Genomic DNA, 14,264 nt, shown 5'->3' with positions numbered 1-14,264 from the left:
TATTCTTAATTAGTATTAGTATCATAATCCAATGATTTTATGTTTGTAACCTCTCTCAATTATGTAATAATTAAGTTTATGACATCTTAAGATTACATCAAAATAATATTTCTATCTAAATTATAAATTTAATTTGAGTTTGATTATCTTACACTTTTATAGTGCAATAGGTAAGAAAAAATAATTAGTTTATATTTTCATGTCATAAATGGAAAGAAATATTTCAAAAATGATTTAAATTTTTCTTTTTTTTAAATCTTTAAATAAACTTTGTGGTAACGATATATTCTTTTTTCCTTAAATCATGAAATTTGCGTCTCAAATTAGTCTAAGAATTTTGCTATGAGTCAAGAAATCGAGAGACTCATATTTGGAGATTAAAAAAATTATATTATTATGTTCAGTGTAGATATATATATATATATATATATATATATATATATAATAGTTTTATTCTTTTATGAAGACTAAATTTACAAAATAAAAAAAATCTATTCATTAATATTTTAATGATCGCGTGAAGTGCGACTATATTCACTAGTATATATATATAAAAGAGAATTTTAGTCCATCCTATGTGGCACCTCCCAATGGCCTCTATTCTCATTTTTTTTTCTTTTTTTTTTTAAATTTTTTTTTCCTCTTTTCATTAATCAATAATTTATTTAATAAATAAAAAATGCCATATTTATTACATCTAATTATATATCATGAGTTACAAAAAAACCTCATTCTATTCATATTCTTTACTTGAATAACATGTCTCATTAACTTCTTTTTATCTAATTTTATGGTCTATCAATCTATAAATAACTCATTTCCAGAATTCATTTGCATTGCAATTGGATAATAGTTTCTTGGAGCAGACACATCATTAACCACATGGCAATTGGTGACCATTGGTGTAACGCCCCAAAATCGGATCCCGAGATATCACACGGTGCTTAAGGTCACAAGTGACCCCAAGCTAACCCTTCATCTGGCATAACCCAAAGCAACTGAATAAAATACATAAAATAGAAGGAATAATGCGGAAACAATCCATAACTTAGTCTGACCAACATGAAAGTAAATTTACACGGTCACACTTCTGCTCATATATATACAAATTTGAAACTGAATACACTGACTACTAGTGACTGTCTATGAAGTCTTTACTAGTATTGACCAAAGATAGCCGGGTCATGACTCCCAACTACCCCTACTCAATACGACTGAATACAGAAAATATAATACATCTCAAATATGAACAACTCAAGTCCCTGAATCAAAAGGACTAATCACCTGCCGATCGAGAGCTGCGACCCAACTGAATATGATATGTGCGCTACAGCTTGTACTTACATTTTGGTAAGAATGTAGCCCATGGAAATATGTGGGTCAGCACTTTGAAATGTACTGAGTATGTGGGGGTGCATGCAACAATATAAATAGTATAATCAATTTCATGAAACATGCATACGGACAATGATGACTCACTTGGCTTGAGTTATATCAAAATCATACTTTTCGTAATTTCATAATAAACAGTTCATATGATAAAATCTCATAATCCACGAAAATCATTATAAATCATAAATTATGATAAATCATCCTAAATCATCATAAATTATCATATCGTCAAAAATCATCATAGGTAATTATAAATCATCATAAATGACCATAAAACATCATAAACATCTCAACTCTTTGACTCAAATCTCGGAGTGACTCGATAATTCAAGAAACTTAATCTTATGGACACGGGAGTTTCCTATAACCGATAACCCCACATGAGCTACGTGGAATACCAACGTTTGAAACCCCCGTTGGCGGGAGCGTCATACTCTTTGCCAGGGAGTATGACCTTAAAACTGCAATAATCATAATCGGGCTCTCTGGCTAATAATATCATCATCAAACAATCCTACGGTGGCACATAGGTTTGGGGAAATACCGAATTTCCCTCTCGGTGCTAAGTAATACTCCCTGACAAGCTCAGAAAGCGTTAGAAAATTCACCACAACATCACAAGGGTCTATTATAAAGATCAAATCAAATCTCTTTCTCATTTATCAAATCATATCAATTTGTGGATTCCTAACTCAACACATTTTAGCTCAAAACATTTTAATCTTCCTCAACATCAACAAGGTATCAATGCATTGAACCATAACTGACTCGGCATTTGGACAAGGATATGAAGACTCAATACATAATATTTTCAACAATTTAACTCATCTAAACCTCCGAAAAATACCAAAACTCATTGCAACTTCAATATCAACATTTCTCAATTTGCCATCCAACTCTCATTTAAAGGTACTTGAGACATCAACCCATAGTAGGGATATAGAATTTCCAATATCAATTATAAATTCATAATAAGAAAATAGTGGAATGATAGTATAAATCAAGGCTTAACAAATTAAATCATCATACTCTCATAATCAAATACTTTTTGGACATAATTCCATCTTAACATCATACACATATCGGATGACATAATCCCATATCTCATGGACAATAATATAAGACATAAAATCATATTTACAATTCATGGTAAAATATGTAAAATCTCATGTCAATGTAATTCAACAAAAATACCGGGCACAAGATCGAAAGGATAATCTTGTTCAAAGCCCCATATACCTAAAAATGAAAGAAGAATATGAACTTCCGAATTCGGAACTATATTCACAAAAATAAAGGATGCTTATTAAAGCCCTTAACATGATCAACTCGAATCCCAAATCAATTTAAAATTTCTATGGTTCTATTAAGAGACATAGAAGGATGAAGTTTGGAGTAGTAGGGTTGGAGTTTGAGCCTTAGGAAATTTTTGAGAAAAATGAGCTATTGAATGATCTTAATGGACTTAAACCCATGATTTACCCGGCTGGATTGGAGTGGAAATGACCAAAACACCCTTAAAAATCAAATAATGTCAAATCTGTCCTTTGGTGGACTGTTTTGATAGGCTGAAGTAGATCGACCATTACATTTTTCTCTGATGGAGAAATTGGATGAAACTAATTTCATTGGAAAGAGGAGTCTCAGATCTTTCTGTTGATATATAGTAGATCACCCAGATCATTATGTACAAGGAGTTATGATCGTTTGAAGTTGACCCTAAAATTCGCCTGGCCTAAATATTTTTTTCCTGTACATTTACTGTTCACCACTATTTCATTGGAAAGAGGAGTCTCAGAGCTTTCTGTTGATATATAGTAGATCACCTAGATCATTATGTACAAGGAGTTATGATCGTTTGGAGTTGACCCTAAAATTTGCCTGGCCTCAATATTTTTTTTTTCTTGCATATTTACTGTTCACCACTATTCACGGTTAGATTGGAATGATCATAACTCATCGCTCGAGTGTCCGTTTTGGATGATCCACATATTGTTGGAAATCTTATTCGATGCTCTACGCGATGACAGGTTGCATATCCAGAAATTTCACACAGAAAAATTATTAATCATGATAAAGAACAGAATTCAACACATTTTCGTCCGAGATCTTAACAGACTCTTGGAAAGATAAAAAGGCTTTAACGACTCAACACATTTGGGAGCGAAATATTTAACGGGAAAACTCGGGGTATCACAATTGGATGCAAAGGTTGTTCTATATCTTCTTATTCTTTCTTTTTGAGTATGCTATTTTTAGTGTGTTGTCCTTTTCACATTTTACTGTGCAACAGAAAATATTTAGTAATAAAAATATCATGTATGATCTTATTTTTAAGTAATTTTTGGTATCTTACATTGATTCTAATAAGCAAGGACGTGATATGTGAGATTTTAAATTAGTTTCTTACAATTTTTATTCATATTGCATTATTTTTGTGATGTATTATTTCTTGCAGGAACGAAAAAGAAGATCAAATGATGCACATACATATCAAAAGAAGTTTAGGAGACGACTATGAAGAGATTTTAGGAGGAAAAGTTAGTATCATTACCAACTAGTTAACATAAATATTTTTTTGGTAATGTTTTTTCTTTATTTCATTTAAATGATTTAAAATTAGTATTTTATTAATTTGATTTTACAAAGAAAAATTATTTGATATCTCCTTTTCTCTACTTAAAGCACGTTAAAGCAACAACTTGACGTTGCTCCTTTTGCTTTTGTTATGAATTTTAAGAAAGAAAATAAGTAACACCATGATATGATTTTGCTCATATCATATGTATTATAATTTCTATATAATACCCGTAACAAATTCTTCAAAAATGATGTATTATTAAAGAATCCAATGCAGGTGTAATGATATTTTTGAAAAGTCATTACCATTAAATAATTAATCAGCATTCATTTATAATATAATAAAATAATATTATATTTTCATTATTTCCTTCTTTAGATAGTCCCGCCATTTTTTTATTTAATTGTTCTGCAATTTCATTTATTTTATTACTATTTGTTTAATTTCTTATTTATTTATTGTACCAAAATAAATGTGTCAATTACTACTCTTTCATTTATTTATATTTTTTAATATAAAATATTAATATTAATATCATCTAGTCAATATGTCTTTGAGTGATTAGTTTGTATCTCAATATATTAGCATATTGCAAAGTTGTTAGTGGTAGAGTAACTTTTTTGTGTTTGAATACTTGTACAATTGATTTTTTGTGTTTCTATCTAATTTTATTTTGACACTCCCTTTTACTAAAGTTTGTACAATTAACATTTTAATATTTATTGATTACATCTGCAAAATTAATGTAATGAAGTACAAATTGGGATCATATAAAGCCTCAACTGGCTTTGATTCTCGCATATCGTCACTAAAAAAAAAAATGATTTCACGACTTGCTGAAATTAACCAAAAGTAATCTCTCTTATATGTAGAATTTATGTATTTCGATGACTTAATTTTATTTCAGGTGTATATCGTACATGTGCTTCCTTTGATTTTGTTTCTTAATTATTCATTATTTTATGTAAAAAGATTGTTTTTCTTTATTTCTTTTCTTATTTTATGGCAAGTATAGGGGATGATAAATGTCATGATTAGGGATGTTAAAAAAAACTCTAATTATTTTATTGCTATTATTTCATAAAGCATTTAAAACATCAGCAGGTATGATCTTAAATTTAAAAAATAATGTCATAATTAAATTATACTTTCTTCTATAGAGATGATTAATTGAGAAAGAAAATTTTAACATAAGTTGTTGATTTAAAGTTTCAAAATTTTGTTCCAACGAATAAAAGTAAATTGTGTTCAAATACTTATATTTTAAATTTGAATAATCTCATCTTATGTGTGTTAAATTTGTATTTAACATGGGTAATTTGAAAAAGAATTTATTATAAATAATTTTGACGGATCAAAAGATTTTGAATTGAGTTACTATCACTATTTTGGAATTAAATTAAAGTATATAATAGCTTGAAATGTAAAATGTTTAGAATATAGATGTTGCAATGTTTAGATTTCTTTTGGATGGATAATTTAGGAGGAGCTCAATATTACACTTAGGAGTCGTTTGGTTGGAAAAAATTATTCCATAATAATTAATTTCGGAATTAGTTTTCTCATCATGTATATGAGATATTTTATTCCATCACTGTGGTGTAAATGGTGGGATATATAATCCTGGTACTAATTAATACCTCACACCAAACATAGAATACAATAATTTTATTTTATCCTGAGACTATTTATCCCTTATATCTCTCACTAAATGACCCCTTAGTAATGTGTTATGTTCTTGCTCTTGTTACATTAATCAAAGGTTATATTTGTTAGATGTTATATTTACAAATTATTATTTGAATATATTAAGAACTTTAGTTTGTGATAAAAATAACTACTGATGATATTGGAATCGACTTGTAAAAGAAGATGATAAAAGGCCATCTCTTCAATATACTAATAATGATTTTTGTTAAAAAATCTATTACCATCAGTAGTTCAACATGAAATTTATGCAATTGTATATTTAATTTTAGTTTTACATTTCTATTCTTATTACTCCGCGAATCATCCTTAAGGCATGCTATGAAAAGTTATTATATAACTAACTGTACTTTACATAGCATATAGCTTTTAAATAACCCCATTATATATATGGTGTATTAATAATTCTAAATGCATGCTATTTATGTATTTCCTTTCTCATAGAAAAAATGATAGTATGTGAATTCATTATCAAATGAAGATATTTATTATAATATAAAAGAAATAGATAAAATGAAACAATCGATAATAAAAAGTGTATATATTTTGACTTTTATTACTTAAAATTTCATCATCTCTCAGTTGTTTGGTATCTCATGTGTTGGATTGAATTTTCTTAATTTGATATCAATCTAGAAAATATAGTGTCATAGTTGGACTTTCGAGTATAAAGGGGAAAAATTGAAACATTTAATTTTTTTTCTCTAAAAAACATTTACAATAATTAAAGCAACACATTATTTATCTTTATTTTGATTTGTTTTAACGTTCGCGCGAAGTGCGATCATATTCATTAGTATATATATAAAGGAGAAACAAGATAAGAATGATATTACACCTCTCAATGGCCACCATTCCTATTTATCTATTTTCTCTTTTGAGATTTTTTCTTATTTTTAAATTAAAGAATTAGCAATATTAATTCTACTCTATTTGTTGAGTATCATAAATAATTATTAATAATTATTATAGTTAAGTTAAGGAAGAGTTGAAAAGCCTGCTAATTTTTATTATGTGACACCTCTATATGACCATCATTCACATTTATCTTTTTTTTTTCATTTTTTTAAAATATTTTTTGCATGTTATCTACTAAGTAAATAAACTAATAAAATCTTCATAAAGTAAAATCCTCAAAACTATTTTTATGATAAATCTTTATAATAAAACCCAATGTACAATTTTGTTTTCTACAACCCACCTAGGAGAGCAACATTATGATCAACCCACCCATTCATTTATTTTGTAGTTGTAAGTTGTAACTGTAAAGTTAAAATTAATGAGGAAAATGAAAAATTGTTAAGGCAATAAAGATAAATAACTGTAATTAATGACAAGGATAGTGAAGAGTCATTAGCATGGACCCTTCTTCCTCACCAATATAAATATTTCGTAAAGCTAACAGATCATAATGTTGATATTTGGTGTCTTCGTTAGATCACATGTTATGAAAAACATTGTGGGATATATTTCATTTCAATCTTTTAATTTAATCTTTGTAAATTGATCAAGTGAGAGTTGTAGTATTTAATTAGTTCACAGCTTTATTTTTTTCTCATTCAGTAGATTTTTATTTTGGGTAGAATTTCTATAGATTTGCTTAAATTTAATAGTGTCTATTTATTTACTAAGATTCTTTTCTATTATTTTTCTCTGTAGAATTCTTGATTTCCACCAACTATTTGAAGATTCTGAACATAGAGAAAGAAATGTACTTTCTTTTGTAATAAAGGATAGGAGTATATATGCACGTCTAATTTTAGGATGTTGTTGCAAGAAAATATTTAAAGTGTGATGTCCACAAAAAATAAAAAACCACAGGTAGTATCTCTTATTATTTTAGAATTTTATTCTAACAAAGATGTGCTAAGAAAGTGTTTATACTTTATATTCTTGAATATGTATGAAACCATTTTTTTATTGAGTTGATGAAATTTTTACTACATTTTAATCTAGAATTTACACGTCTATAATTCTTTTGTAATAAAGGATAGAAGTGTATATGCAATTCGAAGCGTGATATCCACAAAAAAAATGAAAACTCACAGGTAGTTATCTATTATTATTTTAGCACTTTATTCTAACAAAGATGTGCTAAGAAAGTGTTTGGACTTTATATTCTTTGATATGTATGAAATAATATATTTATTGAGTTGATGAAATTTTTACTATATTTTAACCTAGAATTTACATGTCTACATTTTAAAAGTTTTTATATTTTTCAGCTTACAATTTCAATATATTTTACGATTGGGCTCCTCTTGGTGATGTTATTTTTTATTTTTATGTTTTATTTGTGCGAATAAATACGATAATTCTCATCACGTCGAATACTTACCGTTCAAGCAATTCCTCTTGTCCAAAAACCTTTACTTCATTCTCTTCTATTTTGAAAATAATAAGTTATGAGATTTACTTTGAAATTGTGTAATCTCATTAACAAATAGACTATAATTAGTTATTAATAATAGAGAGAATCATAACCTACCAAATAATTTTTACATGATTGTTTGGTAGTAGTTACATATTCTGTATTCTTGGAATTAAAGATTACATCATAAAGATATACTAATTAGGTTGTGTTGAGTTTTTGTCTTTAATATAATATTTTCTTATTTTTTATTAACTTTATAATTCTATATATGTGTGTGTGATGCAATAAAAAATTGTATGTTGCGTTGAAATTTTGAATGAATATCTTTTATGAATTATAATATTTATTTTCCAGTTCATTTTTATCCAAATTAGATTATTTAATCTTGATAATTATATTTTATCACTATGATATAGGATATCATCCAATTTTGATAAATGGGAGAATATTATAAAAGAGTAATCAACGTTGAAAATATAATTACATCAAAAAATAATATAGTCAACGTTACTGTTGGGAAACATAAAGTTATAAAGTTGATCAACATTGTAAAGATATGTATTTTATTATGAAAATTATAACAAAATTATGTCGTCATATATCATTTTTATTTAACAACCGTTGATATATTCACTAGCTATAATGCCAATGTTGGATGAATCAGTCAAACTAAATGTATCAGATATGATTTAGGGGTATCTACTTGGCTTGGAATGGTGTTACCAAAAGGAACAGTGCAACAAACAATGACATGGATCAAAGGTAGACACAGGAAGTAGTTTTAGAAGGAGTTGTGGCTGCTATTTTTGGAACAACAATTTATTATATATGGCAAGCAAGAAACTAAGAAATATTTTTGATAGATAAATGTGAATACAAATTTTATAGTTGCACAGATACAAAAAGAATTAAGAGAAAGAATTGGTATACTTCAGGGTCCAGGAAAGCTCAACATTGCCAATTTTTGATACATAATATATATTTAAAGGAGAAATTTGGGGATGCTGATGTGGCATACTTAAGAATCAAGGAATGCTATTTATCTTTTTTGTGATTTTTTAGTTTTTTTTTAAAAATTTTTCCTCATTTATACATTCATAAAATATTATTAATCAATGACAATAATAAATAATAATAATAAATACACCTTATTCATGTCATTCATTGTTATTGTTACTGTAAAAAAATTTTTGCTCCCATGTTCTCTGATGAGAACCATTTAGCTCTCTTTGTTATTACTCATTTATCCTTTCTAATCTTTTTATATACCTGTACTCCTTTTATATTAAATTTTATTTATTTTATCATTAAATACAATAAAGAAGAACAACCATAAAAGAATAAGAAAAAAATAGGGAGATCAGTGTTGTTGTCAAAGTCCAAAATGATTTCATGGACAAGGACAATTTCATGGGAGCAGTTTTAGATGCCACGATTGAAGAAATAAATGTCGATGAAGAAGACTCATAAGTCAAGTAAAAGTAGATATTTGTATTTATATGAGTTTTTATTTTGCACTTATCTTAGTTATTGATTAAATCTATGCATTGCTCTGTTGTTTTTACTTTGTGTATTATATCTCAGGCATGCAAAAAATTAATGAATTGACATTTTTGGAGAAAATTTATATACATGGACAAATAAAAAAGCTTTGCAATGATACCAGAAGATTTGAAGAAAAAATAAAGTTAAAGTCGAAGATTTTGTTCGTGACTTATTATTGCAATGGACTATTGCAGTTGTTTTCAATGAGAGAAAACTCATATTTTGATAAGAGATTTTTAGATCAATATTCAAATCATTTACTTTTTTTGGGTCCAAAAATCATTTCATTTATGGGTCTTCATTTGTAGAAAAAACTAGCGGATTTTATATAAGCCATGGAGAGCATAAGTTGTTGAAATCTCTCATTAGTTGTTGAATGTTGTATGTAGATCTATTTCTCATAAGTCACAAAGATTTTTCATTATCATTTTTAAAATTATATTTTATTTTTTTAATTAGTGCATATAAATAAATAGTGGTCCAGATATGAAGAATATACAAGAAGATCAGATTCCTATATTTCGAATAACAGAAGGATTCTAATTTGTCTTGTAATGTTCCATGTTATACTTTTTTTTTGTAATGTTTTTGTATATAGTTTCAGGTATTATGAGTAATAGTATGTCTTTTTTAGCGTTTAGTAAAATCGATCATATCAACAAGTAGTTAAGATTGATAAGAGTTGCATCTCTAATTTATTATTGATTTTTTTTCAACTACTATTACTAATTGACTCTATAACTTCTTCAATAAATATTTTTTTTTCAATCAAGTTTTGAATAACATAGAAATGGTTCTTTTTTATTTTTGTTTATTATATCAGCATGACAATCTTGAATTGATATGTACTGTATATTATTTAATTTCAAATGTCATTTCTCAATGATTAAGGGTACAAGAAATCATTTTGAATTTTCTTTTTAGAAGATTCTCAACTAAAACATTAATTCATCATTTTAATATGGTCAATCAAAACCGCATGAAGCGCGGTCAAATTTACTGGTCTATATATAAGAGAGGGGCATGATGCCGTTGATGTGACACTCTTAGAATTTTCTCCTCTTTTTATTTTTTTTTCTGAACTAAAAACAACTCTTAGAATAAACACTTGCCCGACAAGGTTGATTGAGAAAAGAATCCCAAATGTTTCTATCTAATAAAGAAAGATAACCAACTAAAATCGCAAAGAGTTTTCTATAGCGACATGGAAAGAAGTAGAAGGTGAAGAATATTAAAGATATTTTATAGAAACTGGGCACTGTAAGGTAGCCTTAGCAGTAATGCATCCATCATTGAGCCAAGCAACAACTTTTGTATGTGGGTTCGCACTGTATAATTATATACATATATTCTGAATTTATTAGTAAAAATATATAATCTACGCAAAAAGCTACTGGTTCACTCAAACTCTCGTAGCTACTGTAGCTCCGACTATACAGTCCGTGAAATCATCTGTAATATTCGTTCGACATTATCCATTTCTTAATCCAGAATGGGACCGGAGAAGGCACCTCCAATCCAGTAATAATGGGTTTTCATGTATTGTTTATGTTGAATTTCTTTTTAAAATCGTTCAAGTATCTTTTATTATGAAATAATATGCCCTCAAAGTCTCAAATAAAATTTCGATTCAAATAAAATATAAAATGAAGATTAGTAACTATATGGAAGAATCCCATAAGTTTAGGCACTTGATGTTAAATGCGGGGCAGATTTGTTTCTGTCGATGAAAGCCACCTCAATGCAATTTGAATTTTTTATTTCAAGACTATGACGTAAACCATGTAAAAATTAACTTGACTTTATTGTAGTTTATATTCCTTGAATATTTCATCATTTAAGTAGAAAGCAAAAAATTTAAATTTTGTGGTTGTTAGTTTAAAAATTGAGAAATTCTGCATGTATGTTGATTTAAAAGCAACTTAATTGAGGAAATAATCAATATAAAGAGTTACGGAGGAACTCTTTCTCTCATTATTTACTGAGCTCTCTTTTTTTCAGATGAAGTGCCTACAGAGTTAGAAGTGAATAAGAAACTGATGGAACATGTCTGTGTACACTGATAAAGCATGATTCCATAAACAAAAGCTGGAGTGAAATTTAAACCTTCATGTTGTTTGGTATGATGGGTCTATCTTCATTTTGTTAAAGTACAAATAATTTTCCTAATGATTTAATACTCTTTGGGCTATCAAATCTTCGTGTTGTTTGGTATGTTTAGGGACTGATATATCTATTGATACACAATAATATTAGAAGATATGCTAATACATAAGCCAATGGAAAATCTTAAAAGACTTAGTGCCCGCTTGAATTGACTTTGATTCATAAGTTAGAAATTCTAATAACTAATGACTTTTGGTTTATTCTTATCATTTTTGCTTAAAACTATGTGTTGATAAACACTTTTTAAATTTACTCAAATAATACAAAAGTACTCAAAGGTTATTTTTGGATTAAAAACATTTAAAATAAGTCAATCCAAATATGCTCTTATTGTGGTCTCTCTATTAGAGATTAAATTAAGTTACATATGCATTGTGTCGGGTGTAGAACTACAGTGGGTTGTTCCTTGACTCTAGGACCTATTCCCAGATGACCTCAAGGAAAAAGAACTAGGAGAAAACTTAAACAATAAAATATGTGGAGAAAGTAAATAACAAACACAACAATTTTATGTGGAAACTCCTTACTTAAGGGAGAAAAATCATGACCTGCCTCCAAGATTTCTAAGCTCCACTATATTCAAGCAAAGTTGAATACAGACTCTAAACTCCAAGGATTAAACTCCTAATCCTTAATCTCCTAGTAATAAATATACTACAAGAAAACACAAGCAGTAACTCTACTTCTACAACCTCCAGCTAAGTCTAACTGGACATAACAAGCTAACTCTAGCTTGAGAATTATCTAACTCTAGGTGATTATAAAGAAGACATTTACACCACACCACCTACTAATAATCATACAAGCAACAGTAGGTAAACGTTTAAGATCATAATACAAAGACTCAAATACAACAAGAAAAGAAAATACAACTTGATGAGCTATCAGTTTCTTGTTGAAAAGTGAGTCTTTGATCCAAGAGCTTTCAGAGATATTTTAATTGTGAGAATATGAAATCCTGGTTTTCTTGTTGGAGAAGATGATGAATATACAGTATGACAAAAGAAAACCTAGCAGAAATGTCATTGGTTGAGATAAAAATATGGCAACAGTTTTTTACCAACTTTTGTACTTGTACTCAGCTGTGGAGTTGACTGTGATAGTGATAGGTAAGACCAACCTGTTTTCTAAGTAGCAACATCTTTGTCATCATATATATTTAGGAAACAGTTCCCAGCATGCAGTTTGTTAAACATCAAAACTAAGGACTTAACGATTTCCCCCTTTTTGATGATGACAAATCCATACAAGCATTCAAAAACTTCAACAATCTACACAACACACAACATACACAACAAGACTCGGCCACATGTGCCCTCAAACCTTCAACCTCACCTGTTCGCCCTGTCACTAATAGCCTCAAGTATTCTTCACCTTATTTCCCCTATCTATAAGCACTATGAATATCTAAGGTTTCCATAAGTGTGAGGAGCCCATTTGTCAGCAATTTATCTTAACAGCTCTGTTCCCCCGTAATATTCTACATGCATAACTACATCTCAACATTCTCTTTTTGTCATCATCAAAGAGGTTAAGCAGTAAACGCAGTACAGATAGGCATAGATACATTAAATCATGACCATTAAGGCAATACTTACATGAGCAGGGAAGAGTAGATAAGAAAAAGATAAAATAGCACCAAGAGAGATTATGCAAGAATCAGGAGAAAGTATTTAACACTATTCATACAAAGGTCCATGATGAGAAGAAGCCGTGGTGCCAAGGTCATAGGAGAAACAACCTTTGGGAAAACTAGATATACCTTCTTCTCCCCCATTTTTTTATGCACAGACCCTCTAACTGTGGAATCCCCAAACAAATAAAAATGGTTCAGCAGCTACACTCTTTACTTATATCATAATCAAGTGACATTATAGAGTGTGATAATTTTCATGACACTTCTGTTGGTAAGTGAAATTATGTCCACCGTTCTAGAATAGGGTATGATACTAACCTGAATAGGTATCTGGTCCCTACATGATGGTTTGAGTACACTAGGTACACAACATTTGAGCTATTTTACCTTTATTCCTATCTATTCCTCCATTCCATAGGCGTATATCTGCAAAAGATATGAGACTGAGTTAGACATAAGTGAAACCATCCAACCCGAATACCTGCTTACCAAGTTATAGCCATATTGAAAGGATGAAGCAGATCAGCATGCATTCAACTTGATCTCATCAACCCCAGTCTTGTCCGGTTTCTTTCAAAAATTTCTCTACCAAGTGTTTTGTAAAGATGTCAGCAACCTGATCTTTAGTGCTACAAAACTCCATCTTGATCAACCCTTTTTCCATATTATCTCTCAGAAAGTGATATCTGACATCAATATATTTAATTCTTTTATACAGGACAGGATTCTTTGCCATATTGACAGCAATTGTATTATCACAATACAAGGGTACACAATATGAGAGAATGTAAAATTCTTCTAGGTACTACTTGATCCAAAGTAGTTGAGCACAATATGATGCAGCTGCAATATATTCAGCTTCA

Source organism: Capsicum annuum, chromosome 11 (assembly GCF_002878395.1).
Source record: "Capsicum annuum cultivar UCD-10X-F1 chromosome 11, UCD10Xv1.1, whole genome shotgun sequence".
NCBI lineage: Eukaryota > Viridiplantae > Streptophyta > Magnoliopsida > Solanales > Solanaceae > Capsicum > Capsicum annuum.
The sequence above is the reverse complement of the archived record's forward strand: the minus strand, read 5'-3'. Positions refer to the sequence as shown.